Source organism: Nicotiana tabacum, chromosome 15, assembly GCF_000715075.1.
Source record: "Nicotiana tabacum cultivar K326 chromosome 15, ASM71507v2, whole genome shotgun sequence".
Classification (NCBI taxonomy): domain Eukaryota; kingdom Viridiplantae; phylum Streptophyta; class Magnoliopsida; order Solanales; family Solanaceae; genus Nicotiana; species Nicotiana tabacum.
In genome coordinates this window covers 21,903,676-21,917,961 of record NC_134094.1, presented here as the reverse complement: position 1 = coordinate 21,917,961, position 14,286 = coordinate 21,903,676, and positions in this window count along the sequence as shown.

Here is a 14,286-nt window from a genome sequence, read left to right as displayed (position 1 = left end):
ATGCTGTCGCAAGCACAAACGTATTTGCCAGATACTACGGGGGAAAGGGTTTTTGGCACTTTTGGTCCTTGTGTTTTGAGTTAATATTAAATTTATCCCAAACAATTGGAAGTTATCAAATTTAGCTCATTGAAATTTATTGAGTTTGGATATAAAATGGATGATATTTGAAAAAATTGTATTATTTGAAATTAAGTTAAAAAATAGTATTTGGAAGTTAACTAAAATGATCTCCACCTACTATTTCAAAATTTTGAAATAAGGTCTATGTGCGAACATAATATTTTTAAAATATTAACACAATTAAGTTACAACAACCCAATATAATCTCACTAATGTGGTATGGGGAGGGTGGTAATATGTACGCAGACCTTACCCCTATCCTGGGGTAGAGAGACTATTTCCGATAGACCCTCGGCTCACCACTAATACAATTAAGTTACTTATCTATATTATATTAAAATGAGGGTAGTATGCATTGTGGTTAAGCCAAGTGGCAAGCTAAAAAGAAGCCACTTGACAATTTTAGGACAACATTAATAATTAAGAATTATAAATGGAACATAATTAATGGAAATAGTTGAATAAAATAGATCTTAGACAAATCTAATATATATACATATATCTATATCTATACCTATCCATATATTGATCCACTCATAGATTTTCTTCCATATTAGCTACAAATATGGAGGTAAAGAATTAATAAAAACTATAATAAAAAATAAGAAAAATAGAAAGACGTAAGTTGAGATAACCTATGACTATTTATACTTTAAAGTAGGTTAATAAAACTAAAATTTACTTAAGATATTAAAGATTTGAAGACTTTAAAAATTAAAAAATTTCAAGCACAAAAATATGATCTTACATAAAATATAAAAATTATTTATAAAGTAAGAGAAAAACTTAAATAGAAAGAATAATAAAGTCTTATTAATATTGACAAATCAAGCAAACAAATATTTTATAAGTAAATAAATATTTCTTATATAATTAAAAATTTATATTATATTAAAAGGAGGGTAGTATGCATTGTGTTTAAGCCAAGTGACAAGCTAAAAAGAAGCCACTTGGCAATTTTAGGACAACATTAATAATTAAGAATTATAAATGGAACATAATTAATGGAAGTAGTTGAATGAAATATACCTTAGACAAATTTAATATATATACATATATCTATATCTATACCTATCCATATATATATATTGATCCACTCATAGATTTTCTTTCATATTAGCTACAAATATGGAGGTAAAGAATTAATTAAAAACTATAATAAAAAATAAGAAAAATAGAAAGACGTAAGTTGAGATAACCCATGACTATTTATACTTTAGAGTAGGTTAATAAAACTAAAATTTACTTAAGATATCAAAGATTTGAAGACTTTAAAAATTAAAAAAATTCAAGCACAAAAATATGATCTTACATAAAATATAAAAATTATTTATAAAGTAAGAGAAAAACTTAAATAAATATTAAAAATATTTTAATAGAAGGAATAATAAAGTCACATTAATATTGAAAAATCAGGAAAACAAATATTTTATAAGTAAATAAATATTTCTTATATAATTAAAAATTTAAACTTAACAAGAACAAATTTTAAACACTTGGATAAATGGTAAATGGATTACTATACGAAAGAATATACATAAAGTATAATTAATTCTCTCTCTCTCTCTCTCTCTCTCTCTATATATATATATATATATATATATATATATATATATATTTAAGATTATCCAAGTTGCAGCTAAGTAAATATCTATATCTATATTATATTAAAAAGACGGTAGTCAAGCTAATATAAACTTAAGTGGCGTACTGAAAAAAATCACTTGGTACTTTTAGGACAAAATCTAATAAGAGTTAAGTCAAATCAGATTTGATCAAATTTAATCTAAAGGTATAAATCAATTAAGATTGACTCCTATTTTCATTGTAAATAGATTCCAAAACTTTTCAAAAATAAGAATTTCTATTTTAGTAATTATTTACTAACAACATGATCCGTTTTCTTCCGTTCCATATTTTTTTTATTTATTTTTGGAAGCATTATGTAGAAATAAATGATAGTGGAACCACTATTGTAAAAAATTGAGATAAGATTTTATTTTATAAAAAAATATGATAAGAAAAATCACACTTTGAAATATGAGCAATAGAATCAAAGTTACTATTGAAATATTTTTATATTTTTTTGTATTGTATTAGAATGAGTATGGTAAAAATGGATATTAAATCTAAATAAGCTAATGAAAAGCTACAAGACAATGTAATAATATTAAGTATTGAATAATATAATAGCAAACTAAGGAACAAATAGAGAGAAAAATCAAATGTTTTATCATACAAAAAAAGAAGGATAAAACTTATTTAAATTTGAGATGAGAAAGTTTTGTTTAAGTATGATAAGAAATGACATGCATGTGCATAAGGCCACATAACTAAAGTCTAATAGATAAAAGAAAAAATAATTAAAATTCAAAAAAATCTATATTGAAAATAAAAGGAAAAGACTGTTTGAACTTGAGATTAAAAAGTTCTTAAAGTTACGATAAAAATGCTCAAAATACGGATATGACCACAGAATTAAAGTCTTGCTAGATAAAGAAAAATAAAATTTTGATACTAAATTAAAAATTTAAATATACTAAATAAATATCTCATGTAGGTCATTTCACAAATGAAAATTAAAAGTCAAATTTGTTTCTTGAAACTAAAAGGGAAAATAAAATAAATGCACGTTATATAAAAAATAATTATAAGAAAACTTAATAGCTTTGAAACACTATAAAAGAAATTATGTATTAATTTTTAGACTAATTCAAAGTTATATTTGAAAATAAAATATGATATTATTTTGAGTATAGGTAAAATATTTATGTAAAAAGCTAATTAAATTTTCTTAGTAGGGAAGAGAATGTATATAGAGGAAAATAGAGATAGTGAGAGGATACTTATATTTTTAGATTTATTTAAAAATAAATAAATAAAATTATTAAATAATACTAAAAAATATTATTAATAGATTTAAATTATGAAAGATATCGAAATAAGAGGATAATAGTGTAAAATATATTAAATTTCAAGAATAATTTTTTTACATTTATTGATAATTATTAAAAGGGTAATAAAACATCACATTACAGTATAACAATATTAAATAATAAATAATACAAAAACTATAAGTAAGGAACAAAAAAGAGAAACAATTATGTCTAAAAAGGTAGAAGAATAAGACTTATTTGAATTTGAGATGATAAATAAAGTGGTAATAATAATTTTATTAAAATAATATAATATAATATGCTCAAGCAAGACATATCACAACGTTACATGTTTAGTATTCTTTAATATTGACGTAAAATATAATAAAAGGGTCAAAATCAAGAGGTTAGGTTATTAGAGATATAAAAAAAGAAATCAGGTGTAACGACCCAGCCGGTCGTTTTGAGTATTATAACCCCGTTCCCCCATTTACTGTTTAATTTATGCTCTATACTTGTTTTATGACTTACCAGGTTAGTTGGTTCGGGTCCGGCAAGGATTCTGAGTGAAATGAGACACTTAGTCTCATAATTAAAAATTTAAGTTAGAAAAGTGGACCGGATATGGATCTATGTGTAAACGACCTCGGATTTGAATTTGTACGATTCCAATAGCTCCGTATGGTATTTCTGGACTTATGAGCGTGTCCAGAATATTATTTTGAGGTCCGTAGAGGAATTTGGCTTGAAAAGTTTAATTTTTGGGAAGTTTGACCGGGGGGTTGACTTTTTAATATCGGGGTCGGAATCCGATTCTGAAAATTGGAATACCTTTTTTATATCATTTATGACTTGTGTGCAAAATTTAAGGTCAATCAGACGTGATTTGATAGGTTCCGGAGTCGTTTGTAGAAATTTCAAAGTTTATTAGGCTTGAATTAGGGTGTAATTCATGGTTTTAGCGTTGTTTTAGGTGATTTGAGGGTTCGACTAAGTTCGTATGATGTTTTAGGACTTGTTGGTATATTTGGTTGAGGTCCCGAGGGGCTCGGGTGAGTTTTGGATGGTTAACGGATCATTTGTGGCCTTGGTAAGATTGCTATATCTGTTGCTGCATTTTTCGGATTTTCTCTTTCGCGTTTGCGAGTGGGCCCTCGCGCTCGCGAAGAGGAATTTCAGGCAGGTAGGATTTACTCTTCACGTTCGCGAGGGGGTCTCGCGTTCGCGAAAATGAGCTCGATTGTGCATCGCGTTCGCATTTGGGGTATCACGTTCGCAAAGAGAAAATGTTGGGAAGCACATTTTGTGCTTCGCGAACGCGAGGTACGTGTCGCGTTCGCGAAGAAGAGAGGTTTGGACAGAGAGTTTAAGTTCTGAAAATGGGACTTCCCATTTTCAGTTTTTAACGGATTGGAGCTCGGAAAGAGGCGATTTTCGAGAGTTTTTCAAGGAAAACAATGGGGTAAGTGTTCTTAACTCAATATTGGTTAAATTACCTGAATCCATGATTGTTTTTATCATATAATTGGTGAATTAAGTTGGAAAAGTTTGAAAACCCTCTTTGTTTAAATTGAAGATTTGAGGGTTGAGTTGTGGGTCAGATTTTGGTAAAATTGGTATGGTTAAACTCGTGGTTGAATGAGCTTCCGAATTTTGTAACTTTTGTCGAGTTCCAAGACGTGGGCCCCACAGACGATTTTTGAGCTAAAAATTTGGATTTTTATGGAAAATTAGCATTTTCTTATGGAATTAATTCCAATAAATTTTATTGATTGAAATAAAATTTTTGTGACTAGATTCGAGGCATTCAGAGGCCGATTTGCGAGGCAAAGGCATAGCAGAGTATAGAATTTCACGCTCTGAGGTAAGTAATAGTTTTAAATCTGGTCCTGAGAGTATGAAACCCCGAATTTTTTGTGTCATATGACTATTTTGGAGGTGACGCACATGCTAGGTGACGGGCGTGTGGGCGTGCACCGAGGGAATTGTGACTTGGTCCGTCCCGTAGAAACTGTATAGTTGAATAATTTATTGTTAGCTATATGCTCTCTATGTGTTGAACAAATTTGACTGTAAGTCATGTTTAGGCTACGTTATAGTACTGTTAGGACCCGCAGAGGTCGCGTACTTGTTGAATTATTTGCTAATTGTTGTTTTGTACTCTGTCATGATTTTTCTTGCGTATTATACCTTAGTCTTTCTGGATATTTGTTGATACATTATGTTATCTTAGTTTAGGTTGATCTTTGTGATTTCTGAGATCCCGAGAGACTAGAGAGGTTGAGGACTGAGTAAGGCCGAGGGCCTGTCGGTGAGGTAAGGATATTATGGCACGTGAGTTGTCCGTGCAGGATATTATAGCACGTGAGTTGTCCGTGCAGCACGTGAGTTGTCCATGCAGATTATGGCGCTTGGGCTGTAGGAGCCCCTCCGGAGTCTGTACACACCCCCAGTGAGCGCGGGTACCCATTGAGTGTGAGTGCTGAGGGCTGAGAGCTGAGTGATGAGTTGAGTGACTGTTGCCTGAGAGGCTGTACTTGCTTTGCATTTGTTATTGCACCTGATTGCTATCTAACATTGTGGTGAAATCTCTGAAAGATTTTATATCCGGATTACATGAAATTAAACTGTATAAAATTGATTTGACTTAAAATGCCAGATTTGAAAGCATGCCTATTCTTTGCTGGAATTACTTAAAGTGAACTATATCTGTGTAGCTCGTCATTATCTTCAGTTCCTTAGTTATTATTGTTACTTGCTGAGTTGGTTGTACTCATACTACACCCTGCACTTCGTGTGCAGATCCAGGTGTTCCCGGACATAGCGGGTGTTGATCATTTCGCGCAGTTGATTTTCAGGAAATTCAGAGATAGCTGTCGTGTTTCGCAGACCTTGTCTCTCTTTCCCTATCTCCTTGTTTACTGTATTTTGGTCTTAGACTATTATAGACCTTATGTTCCAGATTTGTATCTATATTAGATGCTCATGTACTCAGTGACACCAGGTTTTTGGGGAGTGTTCGTGTTAGTATTTATGAGATTTTGTATTGTATTAAATTATTGTATTTTCAAACTTAAGAGAAATTGTGATTTATCGAGATTATCGGCCTGCCTAGTATCGAGATAGGCGTCATCACGACAGGTTGGGATTTTGGGTCATGACAAGTTGGTATCAGAGCCTAGGTTCCATAGGTCTCACGAGTCATGAGCAGGTTTAGTAGAGTCTTGCCGATCGGTACGGAGACGTCTGTACTTATCTTCGAGAGGCTACAGAACTCTTAGGAAAAATTTCACTTTCTTGTATTCTGTCGTGCGAATTTGTTGATTCCGGAAACTAAATTTCTATTAATCTATTCTCTCACAGATGGTGAAGACACGTACTACCGGATCAGACGCTCAGCTACCAGTGCCACCAGTTAGGGCCGTGAGAGGCCGAGGCAGTGGTAGAGGCCGTGGCCGAGGTAGAGGTCGAGGTGTAGCTCATACCACAGTTGGACCAGCACATGTAGTACCACCAGTTGCTCCAGCTCAGGAGCAAATTTCGGATATAGTTGAGCCGACAGGATCAGCTAAGGCACTAGCTGTGCCTATTGAGATTCCAGGCCTTCAGGAGACTTTGGCCCAGAAATTGGCAGCTTGCACTGGTCTTGCTTAGGTGGTTTCGGCTCAGGCCGCACCTGTCTCTTCTCAAGCCGGGGGAGGTACTTAGACCCCCGTTGCCCGTACTCCAAACAGGTAGTACAGGGACTCAGATACCGGGGGCACTACCAGCCCATCTGGTTGCAGCTGCTCAGGCCCCGGTAGTTCCTATTATGGAAGATGATGAGCAGAGGAGACTTGAGAGATTTGAGAGACTTCGACCTCCATCTTTTAGTGGTGCTGAGTCAGAGGATGCCCAAGGTTTTCTGGATAAGTGTCAACGGATGCTTCGGACAACGGGTATTCTAAAGACCAGTGGGGTCTCATCCACTACTTTTCAGTTTTCTGGGGCTGCCTTCAGATAGTTGGAGTCTTACGAGAGGTGTAGGCCAGTCGGTGCAGCACCCCTTACCTGGCAGCAGTTCTCCGGTCTATTCCTAGAGAAGTTCGTACCTCAGTCCCGCAGAGAGGAGCTGCGCAGGCAGTTTGAGTAGCTTCGCCAGGGTGATATGTCCGTGACACAATATGAGATGAGATTTTCAGAATTGGCCCGTCATGCTATCTGGTTAATTCCTACAGACAAGGAAAGGATTAGAAGGTTCATAGATGGCCTCACTTTTCAGCTGCGATTACTCATAACTAGAGAGAGAGAGTGTCTGGTGCTACTTTCGACGAGGTTGTTGACATTACTCATCAGATTGAGATGGTTTGCATCCAGGAGCGGGTTGAGAGGGAGCTAAGAGGTCTCGTGGTTCCGGTGATTTCAACGGTGTTCCTTCAAGGGGTCAGTTTTACCGCGGTAGGGGCCGTTCTTACAGACACGCTCAGGCGGGTTGTCCAGTTCATCGCGGTGCATCAGCTAGTCACGGTTCTTACAGTGCTCACTCAGGCCATTCATCATTCAGTGCACTACCAGCGCAGAGTTCTCATCATGCCTCGTCTGCTCAGGCTTCTACAAGTAATTCTTCGGGTTATCAGGAGCAGCAATTCCGTCAAAGGAGGGGTTGTTTCGAGTGCGGAGAATTGGGTCATTTCAAGAGAGATTATCCTAGGCTGTTGAGTGGGGCTCCACAGCAGAGTTCTCGAACAACGACACTAGCTCCAGCAGTTACATCACCCACCCAGCCAGCTCGGGGTGGGGGTCAGGCAGCTAGGGGTCGCCCAAGAGGGGGAGGCCGATCAGGTGGCGGGCATGCTTGATTCTATGCTTTTCCTGCCAGGCCAGATATTGTTGCCTCAGACGCAGTGATCACATATATTGTTTCAGTGTGCCACAGGGAGGCTTCTATATTATTTGACCATGGTTCCACTTATTCATATGTATCATCATATTTTGCTCATTATCTAAATATGCCTTGTGAGTCCTTAGTTTCACCTGTTTATGTATCTACACCCGTGGGCGATATTATTACTGTGGATCGTGTGTATCAGTCGTGTGTGGTAACTATTGGGGAACTAGAGACTAGAGTTGATCTCTTATTACTCGGTATGGTTGATTTCGATGTAATCCTGGGTATGGATTAGTTGTATCCATGTCATGCTATTCTAGACTGTCACGCAAAAATCGTGACGTTGATGATACCGGGGTTGCCAAAGGTTGAATGGAGAGGTTCTCTAGATTTTTTTCCTAGTAGGGTAATTTCTTATTTGAAGGCCCAACGTATGGTTGGAAATGGATGTCTGTCATATTTGGCCTTTGTGAGAGATGTTGATGTTGATACTCCTATTATTGATTCAGTACCGGTCGTGCAAGACTTTCCGGATGTATTTCCTGCAAACCTACCGGGTATGCCACCCGACATGGATATTGATTTCGGTATTAACTTGGTGTAAGGAACTCAACCTATTTCTATTTCTCCGTATCACATGGCACCAGCTGAGTTAAAAGAATTGAAAGAACAACTTCAGGAACTCCTTGAAAAGGGGTTTATTAGGCCTAGTGTGTCACCTTGGGGTGCACTAGTTCTGTTTGTCAAAAAGAAAGATGATACTATGCGAATGTGTATTGATTATAGGCAGTTGAACAAAGTTACAATCAAGAATAAATATCCATTACCGCGTATTGATGACTTATTTGACTAACTTCAGGGAGCGAGGGTGTTCTCCAAAGTTGATTTGAGATCAGGGTATCACCAGTTGAAAATTCGAGATTCGGATATTCTAAAGATGACATTTAGAACTCGTTATGACCACTATGAATTTCTTGTGATGTCATTTGGGCTAACCAATACCCCAGCAGCATTTATGCATTTGATGAATAGTGTGTTCCAGCCATATCTTGATTTATTTATCGTAGTATTTATTGATGATATTCTGGTGTACTCACGTAGCCAGGAGGAGCATGTACAACACTTGGGTATTGTATTACAGAGGTTGAGAGAGGAAAAACTTTATGCCAAATTCTCTAAGTGTGAGTTCTGACTTAGTTCGATGGCATTCTTGGGACATATAGTGCCCAGTGAAGGAATTAAGGTGGATCCAAAGAAAATAGAGGCAGTTCAGAGTTGTCCCAAGCCATCTTCAGTTATTGAGATTCAGAGTTTTCTCAGCTTGGCCAGTTATTATCGTCGTTTTGTGAAGGGATTCTCGTCTATTGCATCGCCTATAACTAAATTGACCCAGAAAGGTGCTCCGTTCAGGTGGTCGGATGAGTGTGAAGAGAGCTTTCAGAAGCCAAAACAGCTTTGACTACAACTCCAGTATTGGTGTTGCCTACAGGTTCAGAATCTTATACTGTGTATTGTGATGCGTCGCGTATTGGTCTCGGCACAGTGCTGATGCAAGATGGTAGGGTGATTGCCTATGCATCCAGACAGTTAAAGGTACATGAGAAGAATTATCCAGTAGCAGAAGGATCTTAACTTGCGGCAGCGAAGGTGGCTGGAGTTGCTTAAGGATTATGATATCACCATTCTCTATCATCCCGGAAAGGCCAATGTGGTGGCCGATGCCTTGAGTCGTAAGACAGAGAGTTTGGGCAGTTTGGGCAGACGGAGGCCTTGGCTAATCAATTTGTTAGATTGGATATTTCTGAGCCGAATCGAGTTTTGGCCTGTGTGGTTTCTCGATCTTCTTTATATGATCGCATCAGAGAGTGCCAATATGATGATCCACATCTGCTTGTACTTAAGTATACGGTTCAGCACGGTGATGCCAAGGAAGTCACTATTGGAGATGACGGTGTATTACGGATGCAGGGCAGGCTATGTGTGCCTAATGTAGATGGTTTGCATGAGCTGATTCTCCAGGAAGCTCACAGTTCGCCTAAACGGTGTACCAGTGTCCATTATGTATTAGGATTTGAGACAACACTATTGGTGGAGGCGAATGAAGAAAGATATAGTTGGGTTTGTATCTCGGTGTTTAAATTGTCAACAGCTAAAGTACGAGTATCAGAGACCGGGCGAATTGCTACAGAGACTTGAAATTCCGGAGTGGAAGTGGGAGCGTATTACCATGGACTTCGTAGTTCGGCTCCCACCGACCTTGAGAAATTTTGATGCTGTTTGGGTGATTGTAGATCGGCTAACCAAGTCCGCACATTTTATTCCAGTTGGTACTAATTATTCTTCGGAGTGGTTGGCTGGGATTTATATTCGCAAGATTGTTCGCCTACATGGTGTGCCGGTGTCCATTATTTCAAATCGGGGTACGCCGTTTACCTCACAGTTTTGGAGGGCAGTGCAGCGAGAATTGGGCACACAGGTTCAGTTAAGTACAACATTTCACCCTCAGACGGACGAACAGTCCGAGCGCACTATTCAGATATTGGAGAATATGCTACGCGCTTGTGTAATTGATTTTGGGGGTTCTTGGGATTATTTTCTTCCACTTGCAGAGTTTGCTTACAGTAATAGCTATCAGTCAAGCATTCAGATGGCTCCGTATGAAGCTTTATATGGGAGACGGTGTCGGTCTCCGATGGGTTGGTTTGAGCCGGGTGAGGTTAGACTATTGGGTACTGACTTGGTTCAGGATGCTTTAGAGAAGGTCAAAGTAATTCAGGAACGGCTTCGCAAGACACCGTCTAGACAGAAGAGTTATGCCGACAGGAAAGTTCGTGATGTTATTCACATGGTTTGGGAGAAGGTTTTACTCAAGATTTCACCCATTAAGGGTGTGTTGAGGTTCGGGAAGAAGGGCAAGTTGAGCCCTCGGTATATTGGGCCTTTTGAGATACTTAAGAAAATTGGAGAGGTGGCTTATGAACTTGCTTTGCCACCTAGTCTATCAGGTGTCCATCCAGTGTTCCATGTATCCATGCTCCGAATGTATGTCGGAGATCCGTCTCATATTCTGGATTTCAGTACAGTACAGCTGAACGATAATTTGACTTATGATGTGGAGCCGGTGGCTATTTTAAATCGGCGGGATCGAAAGCTGAGGTCAAAGAGCATAGCACCAGTGAAGGTGCAGTGGAGAGGCCAGCCAGCCGGAGAAACTACTTGGGAGATTGAGCAGGAGATGCGGAGCAAATATCTACACTTATTTGAGACTCAAGGTATTGTTCTAAACTCGTTCGAGGGCAAATGTTTGTTTAAGAGGGAGAGAATATAACGACCCGGCTGGTCGTTTTGAGTATTATAACCTTGTTCCCCCATTTACTGCTCAATTTATGCTCTATAGTTATTTTATGACTTACCGGGTTAGTTGGTTCGGGTCCGGCAGGGATTCTGAGTGAAATGAGATAATTAGTCTCATAATTGAAAATTTAAGTTAGAAAAGTAGACCGGATATGGATCTATGTGTAAACGACATCGGATTTGAATTTTTATGATTCCAATAGCTCCGTATGGTGATTTTGGACTTAGGAGCGTGTCCGGAATATTATTTGGAGGTCCGTAGAGGAATTTGGCTTGAAATGCCGAAAGTTTAATTTTTGAGAAGTTTGATCGGGGGTTGAATTTTTGATATCGGGGTCGGAATCCGATTCTGAAAATTGAAATACCTCTGTTATATTATTTATGACTTGTGTGCAAAATTTGAGGTCAATCGGACGTGATTTGATAGGTTCCGGAGTCGTTTGTAGAAATTAGAAATTTCAAAGTTCATTAGGCTTGAATTGGGGTGTAATTCATGGTTTTAGCGTTGTTTTAGGTGATTTGAGGGTTCGGCTAAGTTTGTATGATATTTTTGGACTTGTTGGTATTTTTGGTTGAGGTCTCGAGGGGTTCGGGTGAGTTTTGGATGGTTAACAGATCATTTCTGGCCTTGGTAAGATTGCTCATATCTGTTGCTACATTTTTCGGATTTTCTCTTTCACATTCGCGAGTGGGCCCTCCCGTTCGCGAAGAGGAATTTCAGGTAGGCATGATTTACTCTCCGCATTAGCGAGGGGGTCTCGCGTTCGCGAAGAAGAGCTGGGTTGTGCATTGCGTTCGCGTTTGGGGTATCGCGTTCGTGAAGAGCAAATATTGGGAAGCACATTTTGTGCTTCGCGAACGCAAGGGACCTGTCGCGTTCGCGAAGAAGAGAGGTCTGTACAAAGAGTTTAAGTTCTGCAAATGGGACTTCGTCCCATTTTTAATTTTTGACGGATTGGAGCTCGGGAAGAGGCAATTTTCGAGAGTTTTTCATGGAAAACAACGGGATAAGTGTTCTTAACTCAATATTGGTTAAATTACCCGAATCTATGGTTGTTTTTATCATATAATTGGTGAATTAAGTTGAAAAAGTTTAAAAATCCTCTTGGTTTAAATTGAAGATTTGAGGGTCGAGTTGGGGTCGAATTTTGGTAAAATTGGTATGGTTAAACTCGTGATTGAATGGGCTTCCGAATTTTGTAACTTTTATCGAGTTCCGAGACGTGGGCCCCACAGGCAATATTTGAGCTAAAAATTTGGATTTTTATGGAAAATTAGCATTTTCTTATGGAATTAATTTCAATAAATTTTATTGACTGAAACGAATTATTTGTGACTAGATTCGAGGCATTCAGAGGCCGATTTGCGAGGCAAAGGCATAGCAGAGTAAAGAATTTCACGCTCTGAGGTAAGTAACAGTTTTAAATCTGGTCCTCAGGGTATGAAACCCCAAAATTTTTGTGTCATATTACTATTTTGGAGGTGACGCACATGCTAGGTGACGGGCGTGTGGGCGTGCAACGAGAGGATTGTGACTTGGTCCGTCCCGTGAAAATTGTATAGTTGAATAATTTATTGTTAGCTATATGCTCTCTATGTGTTGAAGAAATTTGACTGTAAATAATATTTAGGCTACGTTATAGTACTGTTGGGGCCCGCAAAGGTCGCATACTTGTTGAATTATTTGCTAATTGTTGTTTTGTACTCAGTTATGATTTTTCTTGCGTATTATACTTCAGTCTTTCTGGATATTTATTGATACATTATGTTATCTTTGTTTGGGTTGATCTTTGTGATTTCTGAGAGCTCGAGAGACTAGAGAGGTTGAGGACTGAGTAAGGCCGAGGGCCTGTCGGTGAGGTAAGGATATTATGGCACGTGAGTTGTCCGTGCAGGATATTATAGCACGTGAGTTGTCCGTGCAAATTATGGCACTTGGGCTGTGGGAGCCCCTCCGGAAGTCTGTACACCCTTAGTGAGCGCAGGTACCCATTGAGTGTGAGTGTTGAGGGCTGAGAGCCGAGTGATGAGTTGAGTGACTGTTGCCTGAGAGGCTGTACTTGCTTGGCATTTATTATTGCACTTGATTGCTATCTGGCATTGTGGTGAAATATCTGAAAGATTTTATATCCGAATTACATGAAATTGAACTGTATAAAATTAATTTGACTTAAACTGCCAAATTTGAAAGTATGTCTATTCTTTCCTGAAATTATTGAAAGTGAACTGTATCTGTGTAGCTCATCATTATCTTAAGTTCCTTAGTTATTATTGTTACTTGCTGAGTTGGTTGTACACATACTACACCCTGCACTTCGTGTGCAGATTCAGGTATTTTCGGACATAGCGGGTGTTGATCATTTCGCGCAGTTGATTTTCAGGAGATTCAGAGATAGCTACCGTGTTTCGCAGACCTTGTCTCTCTTTCCTTATCTCCTTGTTTGCTGTATTTTGGTCTTTGACTATTATATACCTTATGCTCCAGATTTATATCCATATTAGATGCTCATGTACTCAGTGACACCAGGTTTTTGGGAGTGTTCGTGTCAGTATTTATGAGATTTTATATTGTATTAAATTATTGTATTTTCAAACTTAAGATAAATTGTGGTTTATCGAGATTATCGGCTTACCTAGTATCGAGATAGGCGCCATTACTACAGGTTGGAATTTTGGGTCGTGACATCAGGTTATCCACTATGTGATTTAAAAAATGGTTTCATGTCCTGCTTCTTAATTAATATCAAATAATTATTTATAATTTTTATATAGAAGGTTTAATTTTAAGGTTATTTGCACATAATTCAAATAAACTAAATCATAATTTGATATGGTTTATGTCCGCGCATTGAGCGAGTACTAATACTAGTTAGGTATTAGTAAGCCTCTTGAATCTTGATAGACATTAATGTGTAATATGATAATAGTGGTAACTAACATGTTACAGGTTATAGTGTAAAGAATCTTTACATATATAACTTAATAAATTAGGCTAAAAACATGTCCATATTCGGGTCAATTTGTATAAATATCAGAATATAGAAGAAAAATATTTTTTTGATTTGA